This window comes from Cryptomeria japonica, chromosome 10 (assembly GCF_030272615.1).
Source record: "Cryptomeria japonica chromosome 10, Sugi_1.0, whole genome shotgun sequence".
In the NCBI taxonomy this organism is placed as follows: Eukaryota; Viridiplantae; Streptophyta; class Pinopsida; order Cupressales; family Cupressaceae; genus Cryptomeria; species Cryptomeria japonica.
Window position 1 is genome coordinate 738,253,160 of NC_081414.1, and position 27,610 is coordinate 738,280,769.

Here is a 27,610-nt window from a genome sequence, read left to right on the forward strand (position 1 = left end):
ATTATGTTGGTAATAAAGTTTTGAGTGCACAGAAGAGGATCTATTCAAGCAAGTTGTGATACTACTAGATCACACCACCTGTTGTTTTCTAATCACTGCAACAATCAAATCCCCTAACCAGGTAAGCTCTAACAAGCTTCATTGTACAAATCTTCTAACCAAGTGATCCATTAGTTTGGATTTCAAAATCCTCTACCGAGGTTACTCCTTATAGGGTACTACCTTTTACAAGGTATAACTTTTAACTAAGCTTTGGGATCTTTAATAGGATTCGCTCCTAGCAGAGCAACTTTTTGTAGACCTTAACCGGTCAGTTATCTATTACTACACATAGGTAACTTGTGAGTCCCATCTCACCGTGGTTTTTCCAATTTGGGTTTCCCACGTATAAACACTTGTGTTATGGTGGATGTTTTAATTATTGTGGATTATGTTATATCATTTTGGATTGCATGTATATTTTTTTAAAAACTCGTTAAGTATATCTACCGGTTAGTGTTTAAAGTAGTATTAATTTTGGTGTCATTGATTCACCCCTCCTCTCATTGCTTTACAAGTCCATCACTTTCCCCACAAAGAGGAATACTTCTAGTTTTGATGCCTATGGTGATGAGCGATGTGGCCAGTGGAGAGGAAGATATTTGTAATTGCTATTTTGCACTAGACAAGAGAATTTCTATTTCACAACAAACTGGAACATTCTTAGGAGCACAATGAGTGGTGACAAACATAATATGTAGTCCATAAAAAAAATCTTGTGCATTAATGCCAAATCTGCATCTATCCTTGTTGACATCAATGACAACTCAATGCAACAATCTCCCCCTTTGGAATTCATGTCCAGATCGTGCATCTTCTCTCCCTTTGAAAACAATGGCAAAGGGACTACCAACCTTTCTCATTTTCTTTCTTTTCTCAGCTCAACACTCCCCCTATGACAACTGCATTATACATATGGTTGTAATCACAATGGGTTTATCATATAAAGTTATGTTGTACCTATGCATCTAAAACACCATTTAACATTTTGTTGACCCTATTTGGCAATGATAGTCTCCCCCTGAGAACCAAAATCAATATGCTCCATCACATTAGGAGCAGAAACAAGTTTAAGGATATAGAAAGTGAATCTATGAACTCCCCTTGAACCATGGACCTCTATATCCATTTAAGGTCTAAAGGATGAAGGGACAACACCCAATCTTAGCTACAAATATTCAAAAGTGTCCTTACATACAAGTTTTGTAAAAGTATCAGCCAATTTCTCTCTAGTACTTACATATTCAACCATGACTTATTTTTCAGATACCTTCTCCCTCAAGAAATGATACTTAATTTCTCTATGTTTTGATTTGGAGTGTATGATAGGGTTCTTGAAAATGTTAATAGCACTTGAATTATCATATTTGGTAGAGATGGGATTCGCATACTCTACCTAAATGTCCTTGAGTATTTTCTTCATCCACAAAATTTGTGAACATGTAGCGGTAGTTATATACTTTGCTTCAGTGGTAGATAAAGAAATGGATTCTTATTTCTTGTTGTACCATGAGACCAATCTATCACCAAGGGAGGAAGCTCCACCACTAGTTCTCTTCCTATCATCCACACAACCTACCCAATATGCATCTATGTAGGTTTGCAAAGTAAAGTCATCATTCTTTGGATACCACAAACCATAATCAAGTGTACCCTACAAATACCTGAAGATTCTTCTGACAACATTCATATGAGATTTCTTTGGAGTACATTGAAATCTAGCCACCATACACACTGCTTGTACTATATCAGGTCTGGAAGTAGTTAGATACAAAAAGAATCCCAATCATATATCTATACAAGGTTTGATCAATATCAGGTGACTCATCATCTTTACTCAACTTGCATCCAATCACCATGGGAATACTAACTATCTTGCAATCTTCTATTTGGAACTTTTTCAATGTGTCTTTTGTATGCTTGGTTTGGAAGAAAAATATACTTTTATTCTGTGGTGATATTTTCAGTCCAAGAAAGTAAGACAACTCTCCTAACAATAACATTTCAACCTTTGATTGCATTTGATCAACAAATTCATTACACAAGACATCCTTCTTTTCATTAAAGACAATATCATCAACATATACAACTATAATCATGAGATTACAATTAGTTTTAATATATAAGTTGATGTCAACACATCCCTTTTTGAAGCCTTGTTGATGTAGATATTTTTCCATCCTGGAGTACCATGCTCTGTAGGTCCCAGATACAACTGAGAGGGGGGGGTGAATCAGTTGTCTAATAAATTCAAACCGAAAACTTATTAACCAACTTAATGCTTAATATCGGTAAGACAGTTAAGTATGCCAGTAAATAGTGTTAACAAAAAATTGTTGTACCGGTAAGAATTAATGCATGAAACATAAGCACAAAGTCATCCACAACACATGACACCAATATTTGTATGTGGAAACCCTGTAAGGGGAAAAACCATGGTGGGAAACCTTACCCACACTCAGATGATACTACTACAGATAGTAAGTGTACAAAGAGGGGTCTGCACATGCAGAAAGGCCAACAGCCTAGAGCTCACTGCTCAATCACAAATGGGAGTCACACTGACTACAGTTGGATGGTTAAATCCAATGAGAATGTACTGCACAAAATAGCATCTTCATATGCTGGATTCAGTACCGGTGTAATGCTTATATGCTTTTGCAAAAACCTAACTTCATCTTCGAATGATGTCTTCATATACACCTCTGCTTGATCTCGCATATACCTTCACACAATTCTTTTTTACATTCCACACTTGATCTTACAAATAAGATCTTACATTTCTACCATACCCTAAGACCAATTTTAGTAGGTCGCCTCTACAAGATATTACAATAAAAACATTTTACAAATATTACAATATCCAATGCAATAACCGATTGAACATGTCGGCTTAATGCATTTGCAATAATAATAAATCATCTCCAGAGCGTGCCATGTTGATCTGGAAAAGATAAGCCTGCCAGTGAAACCCTAGATAACCTAGACCTATTTGTCAGTAAAAGCAAATATGCAAATAAGAGTAAACCAATGATTATTACTTGAAAATAAAGTGTCCACATGATGTCTTTGATATTACCAAGTGTCTTCCATGTCATTGCAGGTACCGGTGAACATTATATCTTGTCAGTGAACATTATACTGGTAACTGTTGCACAGTTTACCGTTTGCCGGTGAATGTTGCTGGATCTCCAAAGTAGGTGTATTTAGTAGGTGTTGACATCAATGAAAAAACCATACCAAAATACCAACAATCTCCCCCTTTGGCATTGATGGCAACACAAGATGGAAAAACCATCAAAGTGCCAAAACAGAAATGCCAAGTACAAAAACCAACAATCTCCATTTCTCCCCCTGGGAGTAACATGTGTTTATCAAAGATTTATTTTCAATACCAATCTCTCCTCAAAAAGATTATGTGTTTTTCATATATCTCTCCCTAATGTTTTTCCATATATATCTCCCCAATGTTTTTCCATATATCTGTCCCCCTTTGACATCAAATGCCAAAGTCACAAAAAGTCAAGTTCATACAAAATACCAACCAATTCAATATACCAACTACTCCCCCTGAGAAGTAGCTTCCTCATCAAATACCGGAATAAAAGATTTGTCCATTTAATTTTGTTGGTTGATGACAATCATCAACTGTCTAAGTCTCTACTGGTGGAGGTATGACTCCAAGTTGAGCTCTGAGATACTCAAAAGTTTCCTTAGGCAAAGGTTTTGTGAAAATATCTGCAAGTTGTTCTTTAGTATTCAGATAAACAAGTTTTATCTCCTTTTCTTCAACTTTTTGCCTTAGAAAATTCAGTTTGATAGAAACATGTTTTGTTTTAGAATGTAATACTGGATTCTTAGATATATCAATTGTTGTAGTGTTATCACAATATATAGAAATAGGTTCCTTGCATTTTACCTTTATGTCTTTCAACATTTGCTTAAGACAAAGTACCTATGTACAGTTTGTTGCTACTGCAACATACTCTGATTCTGTTGTTGATAAAGATGTACAACTCTGTTTCTTACTTAACCAAGAAACTAATCTCTTTCCAAGAAAGAATGCTCCTCTGGTGGTGCTTTTTCTATCATCCACATCTCCTACCCAATTTGCATCTCTGTATGCATATAGATCAAAATCTTCATCTTTAGGATACCATAATCCAAGATTTGTTGTGCCTTGTAAGTACCAGAAAATCTTTTTTACTGCTGATTCATGATTTTCCTTAGGATTACTTTGAAATCTAGAAACTATACATACTACATTCATAATGTCAAGTCTGGTTTGAGTCAAATATAGTAAACCTCCTATCATAGATTTGTATCTAGTTGGATTAACAAGTGTAGATTCATCCTTTTGAGATAATTTGTCATTTGTAGTCATAGGTGTGCTTACCAATTTAGAGTTCTCCATCCCAAATTTCTTAAGTAGTTCTTTCAAGTACTTAGATTGACTCAAAAATATGCCTTTATCAATATGTAAAATCTGCAATCCTAAAAAGAATTTTATTTCTCCTATCATAGACATTTCAAATTCATGCTGCATTTCAAGAGAAAATTCTTTGCATAATTCATCTTCTCCTCCAAAGATTATATCATCAACAAATACTTCAATAATCAAGATGTCATCATTAGTTACTTTGTAATATAAATTGCTATCTGCATTTCCTTTAGTAAAACCAATCTTTAAAAGATACTTATCCAATCTTTCATACCAAGCTCTTGGAGCTTGTTTTAATCCATACAAAGCTTTTCTTAATCTGCAAACCATGTCATTGTCATCTGTCAAGGAAAATCCATCAAGTTGTTCAATATAGACTTCCTCTTCAAGAACTCCATTCAAAAATGCACATTGAATATCCATTTGATAAACTTTGTAATCCTTGTGAGCTGCAGAGGCCAAGAATAATCTAACTGCCTCAATTCTGGCTACCGGTGCAAAGGTTTCATTGTAATCAACTCCTTCTTTCTGACAATATCTCTTACACACTAGTCTTGCTTTATTTCTGACAACCTTACCATCTTCATTGAGTTTGTTTCTAAATACCCATTTGGTTCCAATTACATTTTTATTTTTAGGTCGGGGAACTAATGTCCAAGTATTATTTTTCTCAATTTGTCCTAATTCTTCTTCCATAGCTTTAATCCAAAATTTATCTTCACATGCCTCATTGATAGATAATGGTTCAATTTGAGAAATAATACATACCTCTTCATTTGCCAATCTTCCTCTTGTCATGACTCCTTTAAATTTGCTTCCAATTATCTGATCTTTAGAATGATTCAGTCTTACAAACCGGGGTGTCTTAGTCTGGTGTTGTTCTTCATTTACTGTGGAATCCTTTGATGATACCGGAGTAACTGGATCATCATTCTATACCAGTGGATTTATTGTCGGTTCATTTGTCATAATTTCTGTTACCGGTTCAGAGTCTATATACCTTGAAGTTCCTCTGAATTGCTCATCAATCTTTACATTTGTACTCTCAACAATTTTCTATAATCTTTTATTAAAACATCTATATGTTTTACTCTTAGATGAATAACCAATAAATATTCCTTCATCACTTCTAGGATCAAACTTGCCAATACACTCATCTCTTCTAATATAACATTTACTTCCAAAATTCTAAAATACTTAAGAGTAGGAGTATTACCAAACCATAGTTCATGAGGGGTCTTACCGGTTTCACCTTTGATGTGAACTTTGTTGAATGTATAGATAGTAGTGCTTACTGCCTCTCTCCAATACACATGTGGTAGATTTGCTTCTAATAACATACTTCTTGTTGCATCCAAAATAGTTCTGTTTTTCCTTTCAACAACTCCATTCTGTTGTGGTGTCTAGGGTGCTGATAACTGTCTTTTGATTCCATTTACTTCACAGAGTTTATTAAAATCTCTATATGTGAATTCTCCTCCTTGATCTAATCTTAAACATTTAATTTTCTTACCGGTTTCATTTTCAACCATTGCCTTGAATAGTTTGAACTTCCCAAGTGCTTCTGATTTTTCTCTGAGAAAAGTAACCCAACACATTCTAGAATAATCATCAATAATTAGCATGAAATATCTATCACCTTGTAAGCTTTTAGTTCTAGTTGGACCACATAAATCAGTGTGAATTAAATCAAGAGCATTATTTGATTTTTCTGGAATACTTTTGAAACTAGCTCTAACTTGTTTTCCAAATTGACATTCCTTGCAAATTGTATTATGAGGTTTCACAATTTTAGGTAGATCTCTAACTACCTTAGAAGTACTGATTTTTACCATGCAATCAAAATTTACATGACATAGTCTTTTATACCATAGACAACTTTCATCTATAAGTGCAATTAAGCATGCCTTTTCACTGTTATTCAAATGAAAGATATTACCTCTGGTCTGATTACCGATTGCAATTTCCAAACCAGTTCTATTCATGATTTTGCATTTTCCATTTTTAAATTGTAACTGAAAGCCTTTCTCAACTAATTGACCAACACTTATAAGATTATGTTTTAATCCTTCAACATAGTAGACATTGTCAGTGTTATGTTTACCATCAAGAGATATTGAACCCTTACCTTTGATTTAACAGGCTTTGTCATCTCTGAATCTTACTAAACCTCCATTGTATTCTTGAAAGTTCAAGAATTTACCTTTGTCTCCAGTCATGTGATGTGAGCATCCTAAGTCAATAATCCATTCATCCTTTGATTCAACTTTAGCTGTTAGGGCTTGTTCTACTGGTTGAGCAATAGTTACCGGTTGATCTTCTATTATAGCAACAAAGACCCATCCATTGTCTACTGGATCCTCATCAGAATCATCAGTCACACCTTCATCAACAATGTAAGAAGATTTATCTTTGTTTTTCTTAAATCTGTATCTCTGATATTCAGGATTAGGTTTGTATGTTCTTCTAGCTTCTTCTCTTAGTCTAGCATGTCTATCAGGGCATCTTGAAGCCATATGACCAATCTTATTGCAGTTAAAACATTTAAACGGTGCTTTACCTTCATACTTACTTCCAATTGGACCTTTTGGAATTTTTCTTGAAAATAGTGCTTCAAGTTCTTCAAGCTCTTCATTTTCCTTCTTGGTTTCTTCAAGTTCTCTTGCATAAAAGGCTCTCCAATCTGATTTGTCAAAGGATGGAGCAGATGATGTTGATGCTTTGAAGGCCAAATCAGTTTTTATAGTAGTAATAGGACCAAATTCCTCAATTTCAAAAGCTAAAAGTTTTCCAATTAATGTATCCCTAGTTATTGATGTATTAGGCATTGTTCTTAACTCATTTATAGCAGTAACCTTCATTTTATATGCCAGTGGAAAACCTCTTAATATTTTTGAAACAATCTCGTCTTCACTCAAGGTTCCTCCACAACATTTGATACCCAAAACAATTTCATTTACTCTTTCCATAAAAGCATAAATCCTTTCATCTTCTTCCATTTTCAGATGTTCATACCTGACTCGGAAGCTTTCAAGTTTTGCAATTTTAACTGTGGAATCCCTTTCATTCAGTGTTTCCAAATGTTCCCAAATAGCTTTTGCAGTGGATCTATCTAATAATCCCATGATTTGTTGATCTGATAATGCGCTCAAGAGTGCTTCTCTAGCTTTGCAATCATTTTCTTCATCTTTGGCTAAAGTAGTAGGAGCAGTCTGACCAGCTACAACAGCAGTATAACCATTCTTAGTAACTTCCCAGATGTCTTTACCAATGCAATTCAAATGTGTCTCCATTCTGATTTTCCATATCCCATAGTTGGTTCCATCAAGTTTAGGACTGTCCTTTTTGAAATAATTAGTAGACATTGGATCTCCTTAAGTTGTTAAACTTCTACAAAAAGAGGACTAAGCTTTGATACCAATTGTAGGTCCTAGAGACAACTGAGAGGGGGGGGTGAATCAGTTGTCTAATAAATTCAAACCAAAAACTTATTAACCAACTTAATGCTTAATACCGGTAAGACAGTTAAGTATACTGGTAAACAGTGTTAACAAAAAATTGTTGTACCGGTAAGAATTAATGCATGAAACATAAGCACAAAGTCATCCACAACACATGACACCAATATTTGTACGTGGAAACCCTGTAAGGGGAAAAACCATGGTGGGAAACCTTACCCACAATCAGATGATACTACTGCAGATAGTAAGTGTACAAAGAGAGGTCTGCACATGCAGAAAGGCCAACAGCCTAGAGCTCACTGCTCAATCACAAAATGGGAGTCACACTGACTACAGTTGGATGGTTAAATCCAATGAGAATGTACTACACAAAATAGCATCTTCATATGTTGGATTCAGTACTGGTGTAATGCTGATATGCTTCTGCAAAAACCTAACTTCACCTTCGAATGATGTCTTCGTGTATACCTCAGCTTAATCTCACATATACCTTCACACAATTCTTTTTCGCATTCCACACTTGATCTTACAAGTAAGATCTTACATTTATACCATACCCTAAGACCAATTTTAGTAGGTCGGCTCTATAAGATATTACAATAAAAACATTTTACAAATAATACAATATCCGATGCAATAACCGATTGGACATGTTGGCTTAATGCATTTACAACAATAATAAATCATCTCCATAGCGTGCCATGCTGATCTGGAAAAGATAAGCTTGCTGGTGAAACCCTAGATAACCTGGACCTATTTGCCAGTAAAAGCAAATATGCAAATAAGAGTATACCAATGATTATTACTTCAAAATAAAGTGTCCACATGATGTCTTCGATATTACCAAGTGTCTTCCATGTCATTGCAGATACCGGTGAACATTATATCCCACCGGTGAACATTATACTAGTAACTGTTGCACAGTTTAGTGTTTGTCGGTGAATGTTGCTGGATCTCCAAAGTAGGTGTATTTAGTAGGTGTTGACATCAATGACAAAACCATACCAAAATACCAACATGCTCTAGGTGCCTATTTTAGACCATACAATGCTTTTCTTAATCTACATACAAAATCTTTATTTTGAAGCAATTGAAATCCTTCAGGCTACTCAATGTACACCTCTTCTTCAAGATTGTCATTTAGGAATGTAGATTTTACATCCATTTGATATACTTTATAACCTTTGTATGCTAAAAATGCTAAAAACATTCTAATGGCCTCAAGTCTGGCAACAGGGGAAAAAGTTTCTTCAAAGTCTATACCCTCTACTGGTGCATATCCCTTGCATACTAATCTTTCTTTAATTCTAACTAATTTCCCATCTTCATTTACCTTGTTCCTGTAGACCCATTTTATGCAAATTACATTTTTATCAGCAGGCCTTGGTACCAAATCTCATGTTTTGTTTTTTTCTATCCATTGAAGCTCTTCTTCTATTACCTTCACCCATTTCTCACTCTTTCTAGCTTCGTTGTAGTTCTTTGTTTCCATTTATGCCAAGAGAAAAAAATTGACTTGTTCATTGTGTGTAGCGTGCTTCCTCCTTGTTTATACACCTCCATCTTTGCTACCTATAATTTGATTTTTAGGATGATACTTCTACACTTACTTATTGGGTGGATTATTTTTAGTTTCCTCTTCTCCACTTTCATATTGCCCTTCATCTGCATGAAATGGTTCCTCAATCTGATTTATGACTTATTGCTTTCCTTTTTGCAAGTCTTCATCAACTCTTACATTTACACTTTCAACAACTTTCTTGAGCTATTTTTTGCAATATTTGTATGCCTTGTTGTGAGTTGAGTAACCTAAAAATATGCCTTTATCACACCTTGCTTCAAGACTTCCTATTCCATCCTCATCTCTTTTGAAAAAACATTTTCTTCGAAAGACTTTAAAGTATTTGACAAAGGGTTTCTTGTCATACCAAATCTCATAAGGTGTCATTTTGTTGTTCACTCTCAATCATTCCTTGTTTAAGGTGTATATAGCTATATGGACAGTCTCCTTCCAATAAACATTAGACACATTTGAGTCATTCAACATTTTTATTACCATTTCCTTGATTGTTCTATTATTTCTTTCAACAACACTATTTTGTTGTGTTCTAGCAGCAGATTATTATCTTTTAATTCCATGTAGTTCATAGTAATCTTCAAATTTATTTGATGTAAACTCATCTTCTTAGTCTGATCTCAAACATTTCACCTTTAATCCACTTTCTTTCTCAACCATTTTTCTAAAAAAATTGAACCTTTCAAATGCTTGTGACTTATTCTGGAAGAAGGTAACCCATGTCATCCTTGAAAAGTCCTCTATGAGCAACATGAAATACTTTTCACCATTTATATATCTTGTCCTAGTAGGGCCACATAAACCAATATGCACCATTTCCAGTAGAATTGAGGTTGAATATTCCTTTGTCTTGAAGCTCACCCTAGTATACTTCCCCTTTTGACACTCATCACAGATGGTGTTGGTTGGTATAGTAATCTTAGGTATGTGTCTTACATATCCCTTTCATCTTACTTTGACAAGATGATCATAATTTATATGGCCTAATCTTTTGTGCCCTAACCAAATCTCATCTACTTGTCCTATCATACATTATGACTCATCGAATTCCTTTAATCTATACACATTTCCATAATTTCTCTTATCTTCTGCAACTAATTTCCCATTACTTTCTTTCCTTATTTCACATCCCTAGGAGTCAACTGTAAACTTGTAGCCTTTGTCACACATCTAACTTACACTGAGTAAGTTGTGTTTTAATCCTTCAACATAATATACATTATGTGATTTCAAATTACCATCAATACTTTATGTTCCTTTGTGATGCAGGAGCATCCTTGATTCTTGGCAATCTTGCATCAACCAAAAACATTTATTTTTCAATTTATTCTTGTTTTGCAGTTTTAGCATTTCTTTTTGCATTTTCTTTCACTTGCTCACCGGATCTTGCGGAGATGTATTTTTCTTGCGAACATGATCATGTTCCTTATTCTTATGTCGCGGGATGTTTAGGTCATTTTTAGGCAAGTTATCACTTATGGATTCCAAGATAGTTTTCTACCTTAGAACACCGAAACCACTTGGACCTATTTGCTATTGGTGAATCTTGTGGATCCTTTTTGAAGCTTACAAAGCTTCAGTTCATTGATTCCAATGTTCCTTGTTGCATGGTTAATCTTCTCTCTAATCTACACTTCATCCTTTGGATTTTTTGGAGAGTTCTCTTTGGTTGAGGCTGACTTGATGGTTTTTGCATGTTTCATCATGTTCATCATTGTTTGATTATTCTTGGGCCAATTAGATCCCTCTAGACCATATAAATAAATGTAACTAAACACCATAATTTATCATAGAGAATATAGAAGATAAATCCTAAGATTCAGAGGTCCGGAGTTGAGTGGTTCTATAATTATACATGTATGAAGCAGGCTAGTGAGTTGAATCTTATAGGCCGGATGTTAATGGTTGTTTGTAATCAGTTTTCATGATCTAATTCACTCAATTTTGCATTTCCTCCATCATCTTATTCTTCTTTTGTTGTGTTTTCTCTTGTTGGATGGTCTGGATAGATCTCATTGAGGTCCCTCCTAATCATGACTACACCAAGTGGTATCAGAGAAAAATTTCATTCTGGAGATTACGTTATTCTTAAGATTTTGTTGTAGGGTGGTGGACTATGGATTTGACCTACAGCTGTAGAGGACTGGCAAAAGATGGTGCAAAGAGCAAATAGTTTTGGTAGAGAACATGGGAATGCATACCCTACTATGATGGAAATGTTGAGAGGAATTCCAGCCTGATTAGAAGTCATTGAGACAACCGAGAGAAGAGGCTGACATATTGAGATGTGAGCGAAGATGAGGAAGATGAAGAAGTGGAAGATCAAGTGGCAAACCCACTAGCAATTGATCCAAAGGAAGAGAGTTTCTTGAGGGTTTTGAGTAGGGTGAACACTAAACCACATTTTACCCCACTGGAGTATGACGGAAAGCTGGACTCAGATGAATTAATGGATTGGATCTCAAAGATGGAGAAGTATTTTGATTTTGAGAACACTACAGAAGAAAAAAAGGTTAAATATGCCTATACTCGATTGAAAGGTCATGCATCTCTTTGGTAAGAACATTTGCAGGTGGAAAAATAGAGAAGAGGTAAAGATAAGATCAAAACATGGAAGTGAATGGTTGCTAAGTTAAAATCAAAGTTTATGCTTGCTGATTACCAAGTAAATCTATTCCAGAAGTTGCAAAACTTGAAGCAAAAGGAATCAAGAGTGAAGGAGTATACCGAAGCATTCTACAAGATGAATATCAAATCCAGACATGTCGATGATGAGATTGAACAAGCTGCAAGATATTTGAATGGATTGTGACTGTCTATATAAGATGAACTAAGTTTGAACAAGTTACAGAGTGTTGAAAAATCTTACCAATATGCCTTGAAAGTAGAAGAGAAGTTGAGAAAAATACATGAGTAGAGACAGAGAGGTAGAAGTGGTAGGTTTTCCGGAGGAAGATTTCAAGGAGGAAGAGGATATTTTGGAGGAATGGGAACCCGTATAGATTAGAACAAGGAAAAGGAAGTAAGCAAAGATGTTACTTCATACCAGAAGGATGACACAAATTTCTACCAAATAAGAGAGCTTGATGGCTACTAGAATGAAAATTTTGGAAAAGATGACAGAAGACAAGATAAGAGAGTGTTTAGAGGAACTCTCTTTAAGTGTGAAGGAGAAGGACATCAAAATTTTGAATGTAAGAAGACATAGACCACTGGGAGAACAACAACGGTAGAAGAAAGCCCCATCAGATCAGCTAACAAACTAGAAGATGGAGAATTGTTGAGGATGAGGAGAGCTTTGTGTTATACCAAAGAGGATGAATAACCCTTGCAAAGGAGAAATTTGTTCAAGACCAAATGTAACGTATCCGTTAAGTGTTGTAAATTAGTTATTGATAGTGGTAGTTCAGATAATCTTATTTCAGAAGAAATGGTGAATAAATTGAAGTTGGAAAGATTGAAACATCCTAAGCCTTATCAGATAGCATGGATTCAGGATGATCATAAGTTGTTAGTAAGTGAGAAATGCTTGGTGAAACTAAAAAATTGGAAATTATCATGATGAAGTTTTGTGTGATATTATGCCTATGGATATTTGGCACCTTTTGTTGGGTACACCTTGGCAGTTTGATAGGCAAGCAATACATGATGGAAGGAAGAACATATACAACAGTGTAGCAAATGGGATGAAGCAAACCTTGTTACCCTTGGAGGAACCCCTGAAAAGTGAAGTCTGTACGAATGCTAGAATGTGTTTTGTGGATGGAAGGAAATTCCTAGAAGGAATGAGACATGAGAATGTGTTCTTTGCCATAGTTCCTAAGAGGAATAAGAGCTTGGAGCCTGAAGAAGAACAACCAGAGGAGATAAAAGAGTTACTAATAGAATACAAAGACATCATTTCAGATAATGTACCTAATGTATTACCATTTGTGAGGAGCATTAGTCATTGCATGGACCTGATTCTCGGAGATAGTTTACCCAACAAAGTTGCACACCGAATGAAACTGACAGAGAATGAAGAATTGAATAGACAAGTGCAAGAATTATTGAAGAAAGGTTTGATTGGAGAAAGTTTGAGTCCTTGTGCAGTGCCAACAATGTTAGCACCTAACAAGAATTGAGAATGGAGGATGTGTACCGATTCCAAAGAAATAAACAAGATCATAATGAAATATCAGTTTCCTTTACCTAGGATGGATGACATAATGGATTGCCTAAGTGAAGCCAAATACTACACAAACATAGACTTGAAGAGTGGATCTCATCATATCAAAATCCGATAAGGGGATGAGTGGAAGACAACATTCAAGACAAATGAAGGATTGTATAAATGGTTGGTGATGCCTTTTGGGTTGACTAATGCACCAAGTACTTTAACGAGATTGATGAATGAGGTATTGACAACATTATTAGGTAAGTTTGTTCTTGTATATGTGGATGACATTTTGATTTTCAGTAATACAAAAGAGGAACATCTGTTTCATTTAAGACAAGTTTTGCAGAGGTTGAGAGAGGAGAAGTTGTTGATAAATCTTAAGAAGTGTACTTTCATGAAGGAAGAGTTAGTCTATTTGGGATTTGTAATATCTATGGATGGATTAAATATGGACCCTAAGAAGGTGAAAGAAATTGTTGAATGGCCTACACTAGAAAGCATTGGAAAGGTAAGATCATTTCATTGACTAGCAAGTTTCTAGTGAGACGATGAGAGGAGATAGGAAAGAATTCAAGTGGACAACCATAGCAAATTAAAGTTTTAAATTATTGAAGCAGAGGGTCACTGAGCAACTTGTGTTAGCTTTACTAGATTTCAAGAAAGTATTTCAAGTGGATTGTGATGCAAGCGAGGATGCAATTGGAGTCGTGTTAAGTTAGGAAAGGAGAGAAATTAACTTATTTTAGTGAAAAGTTGAATGATGCAAGATAGAGATATTTAGTGTATGACCAGGAATTTTATGCTATAGTTCAAGCCTTGGAAAAGTGCAAACATTACTTGTTGCCTAAGGAATTTGTGTTGCATATTGATCATCAAGCCTTGTAGTATTTGAATAGTGAGAGTAAGTTGAATCAGACAGATGTGAGATGGGTAGAGTTTTTGTTGGTATTATGGATGACTTTGTCATGTGTTGTATTAGTTTAGTCATTGATGTCAACACTTATCTTTCTGGAGGTCTACATTGTTGATTTGGCACTCTGGTTATATTGATTTATTGTTGAACCGGCACATTGTGGTCTCGGTATGGATATTGGCTTATGCACAGTCACCGGTATATGGTTCACCAGTAGTGATGTTGACTTGTTATGATCTGGAGATCATTTGGTTATGTAGAAGACATGGATTGGATGTTTGGATTTGGTGTTTTGCTTATTGGTCTGACCGGGTTCACATATTTGCCTTAACCGGCAGATAGGTCCAGGTTATGCACCGATACAAGATATCATGTTCCAAATCAGCACGACATGTTTTGGAAATGGCTTATTGATTGAATAATGTGTAAATGTATTGAGCTGACATATTGTATCACATCAAGACTTATTTTATAAATGTAATATCTTTAGGGAGCCAACCTAATCATTAGGTCTTAGGTTTTGTATAAATAATTATAAAATCTTATTTAAGATCATTATGAGTGTGTGCAAATATTAAAGATCATTGTATAAGCAGATCCTTGTGTGAATCACATAGATATTAGAGGTTGAAGCAAAGGTTATGAAGGTGTTTCGCACTCATGTTCAGAGCTCAAACCAGTACTGAATCGAGAATTGCATATGCTATTATCAAGCAATACATTGTTTATTGGATTTAACCATCCAAATATAGTCATTGTGACTCCTATTTTGTGATTCAACAATGAGCTCTAGGCGGTTGGCCTTTCTGCATGTGCAGACCCCATCATTGTACACACTTACTATCTGCAGTAGTATCATCTGATTGTGGGTAAGATTTCCCACCATGGTTTTTCCCCTTACAGGGTTCCCACGTCAAAATATTTGTGTCATGTGTTGTGGATGTTGTTTTCCTTTCTATTTCATGCATTAAGTTATATCAGTCCTGCTATAACTATTAATCTGTTTTACTAGCACTAAGTTTTAAGTTAGATTAATTAGTTTTGGGTTGTAATTTATTGACAATTGATTCACCCCCCCCCCCCTCTTAGTTGTCCTTCCTATTCCTAACAATTGGTATCAAAGCTTAGTCCTCTTTTCGTGGAAGCCCAACAGCTTGAGGAGATCCTATGGCAGCAAATATTTTTAGGAAGGATAGTCTGAAACTTGATGGAACTAACTATGGTATATGGAAGATCAGAATGGAAACACATCTAAACTACATTGGAAGAGATATATGGGATTTTACAAAGAATGACTATGTTGGTCCTACTCCGAATAACCCTAATCCACCGACATTGGCTAAAGACTTGGAGAATGATTGCAAAGCAAGAGAAGCACTTCTAAGTGCATTATCAAATCAACAAATCATAGGATTATCAAATAGATCTACTACAAAAGCTATTTGGGATAAAATGGAAACATTGAATGAAGGAGATACCACTATAAAGATTGCAAAATTGGAATGTTACCGGGTCAAGTATGAAAATATAAAAATGGAAGAAGATGAAAGAATTTTTGCATTTATGGAAAGAGTTAATGAAATTGTTCTAGGAATACAATGTTGTGGAGGATCCCTAAGTGAAGATGAAATTGTTTCTAAAGTTTTAGGATATTTGCCACCTGCTTACAAAATGAAAGTAACTACTATTAATGAGTTGATAACAGTGCCTAATACATCAGTATCTAGAGATATTGGCTGGAAAACTTTCAGCATTTGAGCTTGAAGAATTTGGTCTTGTTGCTACAGTCAAAACTAGTATAGCTTTCAAACTATCATCATCATCATCATCTGACAAATCTGATTGGAAAGCACTTTATGCAAAATAACTTCACATTATCAGGAGAGAAAATGAAGAGATTGAAGCACTATTTGCAAGGAAGATTCCTAAAGGTCCAGTAGGAAGTAAGTATGAAGGTAAAGTGCCTTTCAAATGTTTTAATTGCAATAAAGTTTATCATATGGCATCTAGTGTTAGGGTTTCAAGCAGATTCGAAGAAAATATGGACTAACAATTATATGCAGATTTAAATATAAAAGATAAAGAAATAAAACAGGACACATATAACACAGAGATTTAACGTGGTTCACCCAAAATGGGTTACGTCCACCATACACAACCATCCAATCTTTCTTTTTATCCAACAAAAATAGTACATCAACCTTACAATGCCTTAAGCATTCCAGCCGCTTATAACATGCATTTTTAGGGCAACAAAAAAAGTCGGCCTTTTTAGGGTTTTATTACAATGTCGGTTTTCATCAACAAAAAAATAGCAAAAAAAAATTTCTCGGGGGCTACCGCCCTCGAAGCCCCATAGTGGCCTTCGCCCGCTTTGGGGGCTGTCGTCCCCAAACCCTCATAGTGGGCTTCGCCCGCTTTCTCGGGGCCCAGCCAGGCCCCAGATCCCAACGAGAATACATGCTGAGTGTATAGTACTTTTGTTGATCAGTCACCACATATCAACAATCTCCCACTTGGAGACTGATCAGGCTCCACACCAAACAATCTCCCACTTGAAGACTAATACTAGATGACACCACTCTACTTGCAACATCCGCTGGATAAAACACTGGGACTTGAAAGGTATAAATTTCACAATTATCAATCAAAAAGACCAACAAAAACTGATGAAGAAATCAGCTTCTCCTGTGGAACTGCCTTCATGAACACATTGACAGGATTCTCACTTGTGTGAATCTTCTCAAGCTGTAACTGACCCTCATCCAAAATAGTCCAGATGAAGTGGTACCTAAGCTGAATGTGCTTTGTCCTTGAATGAAAAGCAGAGTTCTTCGTAAGATGAATGGTACTCTGGCTATTAGTATACAATGGGCTATCCTCTTGTGTCTGACCCGATTCCTCCAGAAAACATTGCAACCAAATCATCTCCTTGCTGGCTTCTATAGTAGCAATATACTCAACTTCAGTGGTTGAAAGTGCAACAACCTTTTGCAGCCTAGAAATCCAACTGACTGTAGTTCCCCCTATAGTAAAAACATACCCTGTAGTACTCCTCTGTGAATCAATATCACCCGCCAGATCAGAGTCCACAAATCCACTCAGAGCAGCATTAGATCCTTTGAAACATAAGGCCTTCGTAGTAGTTCCTTTCAAATACTAAATAATCCATTTCACAACATTCCAATGTTCCATACACGGATTACTCATAAACCTGCTCACAACTCCCACAACATGTGCAATGTCTGGCCTTCTGCATACCATTGCATACATCAGACTACCAACAACTCATGAATACGGGATGTTAGACATTTTATTTACCTCTTCTTGTGCCTTTGGACACATCTCCTTAGTCAATTTGAAATGACTAGCCAAAGGTGTACTAACTACTTTTGCATCCTACATGTTAAATCTTTTCAACACCTTCTTTATATACTCACTTTGGGAAAAATTCAAGGTTCTATTTTTCCTGTCCCGTGTAATCCTCATATCGAGATTTTGCTTAGCTCCACCCAAATCCTTCATAGCAAATGACCTGGCTAATTTCTATTTAAGATCACTTATATGTTGCATGTTAGACCCAGCAACAAGCATGTCATCAACATAAAGCAATAGGATAATATAACTGCCATTATCAAATCTCTTAAAATATACACAATGATCAGAATGACATCTATGATAACCGTGTTCAGCCATGAAACTATTAAATTTTGAATACCATTATTGGGGTTCTTGCTTTAGGCCATACAAACTTTTGTTCAACCTACACACCAAGTTCTCCTTACCTTTGACCTCATATCCCTGTGGTTGCAACATGTAAATTTCCTCGTCCAAATCTCCATGGAGGAAAGTTGTTTTGACATCTAATTGTTCAAGATGTAAATCATCTGCAGCCACAAGACTAAGTACAGTTCTAATTGAAGTCATTTTTACAACTAGAGAAAATATGTCATCATAATCTATACCTTTTTTCTGTGCAAAACCTTTTACCACAAGTCTGGCCTTATATCTTTTCTGACCTCCTTCCTCCTCCTTCAGCCGATAAACCCATTTGTTAGGCAAGGCTCTTTTTTCTAGAGGTAAAGGGACTAAGTCCCAAGTCTTATTTTTCATCAAGGAGTCCATCTCCTCTTTCATGCCTAGCTCCCACTATTGTTTGGCATCCACCTGCATTGCTTCTTCATAGTCTTCTGGTTCACCAGAATCAGTTAATAAAACAAAATACAAAGAAGGAGAAAATATTTCAAGGGTTCTACTTGACCTCGTAGAACATCTAACACTTGCAGGAGTTTGTGGGACAATCTATTGTTGCTGAACATCAGGTACCTGTGGCATTTCATTTTCAGGAATCTCATCCAACACCACATATTCTTGTTTGTCCTGTTCATGCTTCTTTTCCTACATCTGTTCTTTATACATAACCTTCTCATTAAATATAACATCTCTACTTCTAATTATTTTCTTATTTTCAAAATCTCATAACCGATAGCCATATTCATCTATCCCATATCCAATGAAGGTACATTTCTGAGATTTAGCATCAAGCTTGGTTTTGTTTTCTTTATCAACATGGACAAAAGCTTCACAACCAAAGGTTTTCAGAAAAGAATAATTTACCTTTTTACCAGTCCATGCCTCCTATGGAATACCACCATCCAAAGGGGTTGAAGGTCCTCTATTTATCAAATAGACATCAGTATATACAGCATCTGCCCAAAAATGTAAGGGCAATCCAACATGCATTCTCATGCTCCTCGTGCGTTCCATGATAGTCCTATTCATTCTCTCTGACACACCATTTTCCTGTGGAATTCTTGGAACTGTCTTCTACTTTCAAATCCCATTTAAGAAGCAGTAATATTCAAATGCTTTGCTGCAATACTCACCTCCATTATCCGATCTGAGACACTTCAACTTTTTTCCTATCTCATTCTCAACCAAAGCTTTCCATTTCTTAAAAGTTTCAAAAACATCTTATTTTTGTTTTAGGAAATATACCCATGTTTCTCTGGTTGAGTCATCAATAAAAATAACATAATAACAAGAGCCACCAAGAGATGATACTTGAGTCGGTCCCCATACATTTGAATGTACAAGCTCTAACTTCTCACTCTTCTTCTCTTTCCCAACCTTGAGAAATCTGACTCTTTTCTGTTTACCATAAACACAATTTTCACAGAACTCTAAATCAATTTTCTTTAGTCCTGGCAATAGATTTTTGGAGTGAAGGGTTTTCATCCCTTTCTCACTCATGTGCCCAAGCCTATGGTGCCACATTATCAAATATGTTCTTGCAACATCTATTGTTGTTGTCCCTATAGTAACTTTATCTATAGCAGCTAGGGTAGAGTAAGTGTTACCAGTACATAGATATAATGTGCCTACCTTCACACCTTTAGCTACTACTAATGATCCTTTAGTGACCTTCCACATACTGTATGAGAAGGTAACTATGCAACATTCACTACCTAGTTTTCCTACAGAAATTAAATTTCTTCTTAAATTAGGAACATTTCTTACCTCCTACAAAAACCAGTCGTTTCCATTCTGCAACTTGATCTTTATCTTTCCTTTTCCAACAATTTGACAGAGCTCATCATCACCCAAATATACCTGTCCAAAATCACCTTGAACATAATCTAGAAATATTTTCTATGGGGTGTAGCATGAAATGAAGCCTCAGAATCTATTTCCTAGGAATCATTAACATTATCCAGACATAAGATTAAAGCATCTTGTAAAGTATTACTTGCAATATTAGCTTCCTTATTGTCATTTTCATTTTTGTCTCCTTCTTTATTTTTCCAAGACCAATAGTCTTTCTTTAGATGACCAGGCTTTCAACAATACCAGCAATCTTTCTTTCCTCTAGATTAAGAGCATCCTTTCTTTGACTTCCCTCATGACTTCTCATTCCCAGGGCCTTTTCCTCTTTCCTTTGATCTTCCTCTGTTCTCCATATTCAAAACACTACCCGATGATTTTGGAGTCTCACCTGTGCTTTTCCTTCACATTTCCTTGCTTAGGATAACACCAACAATATCATCAAATACCAAAGTATTTTTACCAGAGACAGAGTTACTTATAGCCATAACCAAGCTATTCCAGCTTTCTAGCAAAGAACATAAAATCAAGAAAGCATTAACCTCTTCTGCAAAAGTAATTTTTACTGAAGACAATTGACTGGTAATTGTATTAAATTTATTTAAGTGCTCCGCTACAGATCCTCCCTCACTCATTTTCAAATTAAACAGACGCTTCATAAGAAATACCTTATTCGAAGCCGAGGGTTTCTCATACAACTTAGCCAATGTCGCCATCAAATCTACGGTCATTTTTGCTTCTATTATATTGAATGCTATAGACGGTGCAAGGCAGAATTGAATGGATCCTAGTGCCTTTCTATCTAAAATGTCCCACTCTTCATCTGACATTGTGGTTGCTTTCTTTGCCTTTCCTTCCAATGGCTGCCACAAATCCTTTTGATACATGTAATCCTCTATCTTCATTTTCCATAACTGATAATTCTGGCCATTAAAATTTTTAACCTTGAATTTGGAATCCTCCATTGCTCCCACTCAAATCTGAAAGTCCTACCAATTTACAGAAAACCTTGCTCTGATACCAATTGTTAGGGTTTCAAGCAAATCTGAAGAAAATATGAACTAACAATTATATGCAGATTTAAATATAAAAGATAAAGAAATAAAACAGGACACAGATAACAAAGAGATTTAACGTGGTTCACCCAGAATGGGTTACGTCCGCAATTCACAGCCGTTCAATCTTTCTTATTATCTAGCAAAAATAGTACATCAACCTTACAATGCCTTAAGCATCCTAGCCATTTATAACATGCGTTTTTAGGGCAACAAACAAAGTCGGCCTTTTTAGGGTTTTATTACAATGTCAGTTTTCATCAACAAAAAAATGGCAAAAAATTTATAGGCTGAGTGTACAGTAGTTTTGCTGATCAGTCGCCACATATCAACATCTAGGTATCCTGATAGACATGAAAGACTAAGAGATGAAGCTAAGAGAACATATAAACCTAACCCTGAATATCAGAGATACAGATTTGAGAAAAACAAAGATAAGTCATGTTACTATACAGATGAAGGTGTTACAGATGATTCAGATGATGATCAAATGCTGAAAGTTTTCTAGCCAGAGTATCTCTAGATATTGATGTATTAAGCATTGTTCTCAACTCATTAATAGTTGTCACTTTCATTTTGTAAGACAGTGGCAAAGCTCTTAAAACTTTAGAAACCATTTCATCCTCACTTAAAAATCCTCCACAACATTGAATTCCTAAAACAATTTCGTTAACTCTTTCCATAAATGCAGAAATTCTTTCATCCTCTTCTATTTTTAAATTTTCATATCAGACCCGGTAACATTCCAACTTTGCAATTTTGACAGTGGAACCTCCTTCATTCAGTGTTTTCAGTCTATCCCAAATAGATTTTGCTATAGATCTGTCTGGTAATCCCATGATTTATTGATCTGATAGTGTGCTCATAAGTGCTTCTCTTGCTTTGCAATCATTCTCCAACTCTTTAGCTAAGGCTAGTGGATTAGGGTTATTCTGATTAGGATCCACATATCCATTCTTTGTAAAATCCCATATATCTCTTCCAATGCAATTTAGATGTGTCTCCATTTTGATCTTCCATATACCATAGATAGTTCCAACAAGTTTGGGATTGTACTTCCTAAAGATATTTGCTGCCATATAATCTCGTCAAGCTATTAGGCTTCTGCAAAAAGAGGACTAGGCTCTGATACCAACTATTAGGAACCAGGAAGGACAACTGAGAGGGGAGTAGAATTAGTTATCAATAAATTATAACCCAAAACAAATTATTCCAACTTAAAACTCAGTGTCAGTAAAATAGATTAGCAATTATAGTATTACCGGTACAACTTAATGCATGAAACAGAAAGAGAAACAACATCCACAACACATGACATAGATATTTTAACATGGAAATTCTTGAAGAGGAAAAACCACGGTGGGAAACCTTACTCACAATCAGATGATACTACTATAGATAGTAAGACAATACAATAATGAGGTCTGTACATGCAGAAAGGCCAACCGCCTAGACCTCACTGCTCAATTATAATATAGGAGCCACACTGACTACATAGTTGGATGGTTAAATCCAATAACAATGTACTGCATATATTTACCATCTTCAATGTTGGATTCCGTACCAGTTTAAGCTCTATGCATGAGGACCAAATACCTTCATGACCTTTAACAACCTTCCTTCAACCTTCAGATGATATCTACATGATTTGCACAAGGATCTACTTATTTTCTCTCTTCACAATGATCTGATGGATTTGAAAAGCACTAAGAGGGGGGGGTGAATCAGTGACACTAAAACAAACACAACTTCAAACACTAACCGATAGATGAGATTAACCAAGCATTTAAACAAAATTCATGCTATCCAAAATGAAATAACAACATCCACATAAAGTAGAACATCCACCATAACACAAGTGTTTATACATGGAAAACCCAAATAGGTAAAAACCACGGTGAGATGGAACTCACAAGTTAACTATCTGCAGTAATAGATAACTGACTGGTTAAGGCCTTACAAAGTACTCTTCTAGGAGCAAATCTTGTTAGATATCCCAAGCTTGATTAGAAGCTTATGCCCTGTTAAGAGTAACCTCGCTGGAGAATTTGAGAATCCAAACTAATAGACCACCTTGTTAGAGGATTTGTACAATGAATCTTGTTAGAGGTTACCTAGTTAGGGTATTTGATTCTGTTGTAATGATTAGAAAACAACAAGAATGGATTGATCTGTTCTAAGTAGCACAATATTTGCTTGATCATATCCTTCTAAGTACATTCAACACTGCTCTTCATCTTAACATTTATCACTCTTCAACAAAAGATTTCACTCTAGATGCATATTAGTATTTGCATACCATCATTCTCTATTAGTTTCAAATGATTCACCAAGATGTCTTTAAATAGACATTCAAATCTTATGTCCGCCATAGGAAATCAAAACACAATTTCCTAGGTGCAGTGTATCTAGACAAGTAGACATAACTCATCACAAAAATGACCATCAAGAAGTCGGTGCTAGTAACTCATCACAAAATCAGATACCGGTTAGAACACTCAATACTGGTTGGAACAAAACATGTGAACCATTGTCCTGGAATCTTCCACTTGATCTCCATCTTCATCTTTATCTTCATTTTGATGTCGACTTAATGTAACCATAGGTTATCTCTTAAGAACATATCGGTTCATATAGAGTACCAGTTAGAGATAAACCTTAAACATATCGGTTAACAATGAAAACCAATGAAGTTACACTAGTAGTCATTGTAATCATATGTGTGTGTGAGAGTGTTTCATAAGAAGGAAGTCAGAAAGGATGTAGAGAATGTATTTGAAGTCAAAACAATCAATGGATTTGAAGCTTTACAGATTCAAGAGGAAGAAAATGTAATTATAGAAGAAATTCTTGAAGAAGGTGAGATTGGCGACATAAATGAATCACAATATGAGTCTCCAAAAGATACAAAATAGGAGAGTAATAAAGTGTGCTCAAAGGACTCAGAAGGTCCAAATGTCATCATTGGAAAAAAGACCCAGTTCAGTTTGCACTAGGTTAACCTTAACCCTCTATTCCAAAAATTTTGAACTAATTCGCCCACCTCTTCTTAGAGAAAAGGAGAACCTTGGAATAATAAGCAGTCTGCATCTAAAGATGAAGAAGATGAAGAGATAATAGGAGTGGGAAAAAAGAAAAAACAAGAAAACAAGTTGTTCTAATGGTGTTAAAACTAGAACCAAGTCTAAGGCGGATATTGGTCTTTCCAAATCCCCTCAGGGATGTAAAACTATGAACTAGCATAGGGACTAGCAGAGTAAACAAAATATAGCTAATGGAAGGCAACGAACCATTCAGGAATCCTACTCCTAGGTTTCCAAATTAAGGTAATTTCCTGGAACATACGAGGCCTAAATGGTCTCCATAATCAGGATGTGCTCAATAATTTTATTAGAGATCATAAGCTGGACATTATCCTGGTTCAAGAAACTAAAATGAGTAAGGAAAAATTGAAAAATTAAAATTCTTTAAATAGGGGGGTGTTTGTGGTAGTAGTTCTAATGGAGCATCTAGAGGGGTTGCCATATTTTGGAATAAGAAAACTATTGATGGAGATCTGATTGATGGAGATGGTAATATCATTTCTATGACAGTGAAATGCATTGTTGAAGGACAGGAATGGGTGGTCACCAATATTTATGCTCCAAACTCTAAAGCTTGGAGGAGTAAGTTTTGGGACAAAATCTAGCAGAAAAGAGGGATTTTTTCCCAAGATAGTTGGCTTTTGATGGGAGATTTCAATATTCCTCTGGAGGAGATTGACAAATTTGGAGGAACCCAAGCTCAACTAGATAGCAGGATTGATGTTATGGACTTCATCAATGTCAATGCCCTCATTGATGTTGACCTTTCTAGAGCCTCTTACACTTGGTCTAATCGAAGGGATGGATGAGATCTTATTCAGGTAAGGATAGATAGATCCCTTATCACTCTTGATTGGGTCTTTAAGTATAGATGTTATTTGTCTATTATTAACAAAATAGGATCACACCATTATCCCATTTCTTTTGTTGCTGATCCTATTAAGGGTAAACGTTGCTTTCCATTCCGGTTTGAAAAAATGTGGATTTCACACCCTTCTTTAGAAGCTTCCATTGCCAAATGGTGGAATATAACTGTGGATGGTTTTGCTATGTTCAAAGTTATTAAAAAATTAAGAAATATCAAAGACAACATTAAGATTTGGAATAAAAAGGTTTCTGGAGATATTTTTGAATCCAAGATGAAACTTAAGGAGGAATTAGAACAGATCCAAAACTTTATTCAGGAATATGGTTATAAGAAGTTCCGCAAGGCTAAAGAAGATGAGGTTCTAGCCAAATTACACTAAATTCTAGTTTGGTTAGAAGCTGGTGATGGAAATACTAAATTCTTTCATATGAAATCAATCAAGCATAAAGAAACAAGCAAAATTTCTAGATTAATTGTTGATGATAAAATTCTTGTGAAAGATGATGACATAGGTGATGAAGTTGTAAGGTTCTTCTCTATCCTCCTGATAGGTACCAAGGAAATTGACATTGTTAAGTAGCAAGATCTATTTGATAATATTCCTAAGATTATTTGAGCTAATCAAAACAAGATATTATCTACCATCCCCTCAGTTGATGAAATCAAAAGAGTTGTTTTCTCCTTTCAAGGGGATAAGGCATTGGGCCCAAATGGCTTCCCCAAGTTTTTCTTTCAGAAATATTGGCACATTATTGGGGTTGATATGGCCAATATTGTCAAAGAATTCTTTGGATCTAGAAGAATTCTTAAAGAAATGAACTCTACTTCCATTGCTCCAATTCCTAAGGTGGGTGGAGCTGATTCTATGGGTAAGTTTAGGCAAACAAGTCTATCTAATTCTTTTTACAAGATAATTTCAAAAGTCTTGACTTCTAGATCGTTGGCCATTCTTCCCCTTGTTATCTCTGAGGAGCAAAAATGATTTGTCCCAGTCAAGCAGATTTTGAAATCTATAATTCTTGTGCATGAGAATATCCACTCTCTTAGTGCTACAAACAAAGACGGATTTCTCATTAAGAAGGATTTGGCAAAAGCCTATGATAGGGTTGAATGGTAGGTTCTTTTTAGGATCATGGAGGCCTTTGGATTTTATGAGAAGGTTATCAAAATCACTAGAGAGCTGATATCTACACCAAATTTTTCTATTCTTATTAATGATCTCCATCTAGATTTTTTAGAATCTTCAAGGGGTCTCGGAAAAGGAGATCCTATCTCACCTATTCTTTTCACTATTTTGGCGGAAAGTTTGAGTAGATTGATTCAAAAGTTGAAAGAGAATAGGACCATCAAAGGGTTGCAACCCTCTTCTGCTAATTTCTTCTACACTCATCAACAGTCTGTTGATGATACAATATTGTTGGGTTATTCTTCTATTAGTGAAGCTTCTGCCTTCAAAGGTGCTCTCAGATCTTACTCCCTTAGTACTGGTCAGTAGATTAATTGGGATAAATCTGCTATTTACTTCATCAACACCCCCTTGTTGAGGTAGTAGAGGATTGCTAACATAATTGGTTGTAAGGTTGAGCTGCTGCCCTCTACTTAGTTGGGTCTCCCTCTTGGTTTGGCTCCTCCAAACTCTTTCTGGAATTCTTTAATTGATAAGTTCAACAAAAAATTGGCTGGTTAGAAAGGCTCTATCTTATCGTAGGCTAGTAAGCTTCAGCTTCTTCAAGCCACTCTTCAGAATTTGCCTATTTATGCTCTTAGTTTGTTTAGTATACCGGTCAAATTTGTAGAAGCTTTAGAAAGAATTCAAAAAAAAATTCTTTGGTGTGGTGTGGAAGATAAGAAAAGGATTTCTCTGGCTTCTTGGGATAAAGTTTGTTGTCATAAAATAAATGGGTGGTTAGGTATTAAATCTCTTAAACCTTTCAACAAAGCTTTGTTAGCCAAATAGATTTGGAGGGCATATGGTATTAAGAGAGATTGAAGTAGGGTGTGGTTTGATAAATACATACATAATCAGCCCATTCACTCCCTTCTCTATTCTGAAGATATCCCTGTTGGATATTTTATATGGAATAGTATGATCAAATCAAGTAAAGTTTATAAAGTTGGAGTTGGATGGGTCCTTGGAAAAGGTAACAAAATCAGATTCTGGGAGGATGCCTGGATCAAAGATGAGCCTCTTTTTAATCAGGATTGCAGCAATTTCATTGAAGACTATAAAAGGAGGTTTGGTAATATGGTCTATAATTATTGGGAGGAGAATAAATGGGTTAGAATTGATACAGTTTATGCTGAATTTTCTTTTCTCCAGCATGATTTGCTATCCTTTTCTGTCAGCAAAGATTTTGATGATGTCTTCTTATGGAAGAGTAATCCTAGGGGTAATTTTACTGATGCCTCTT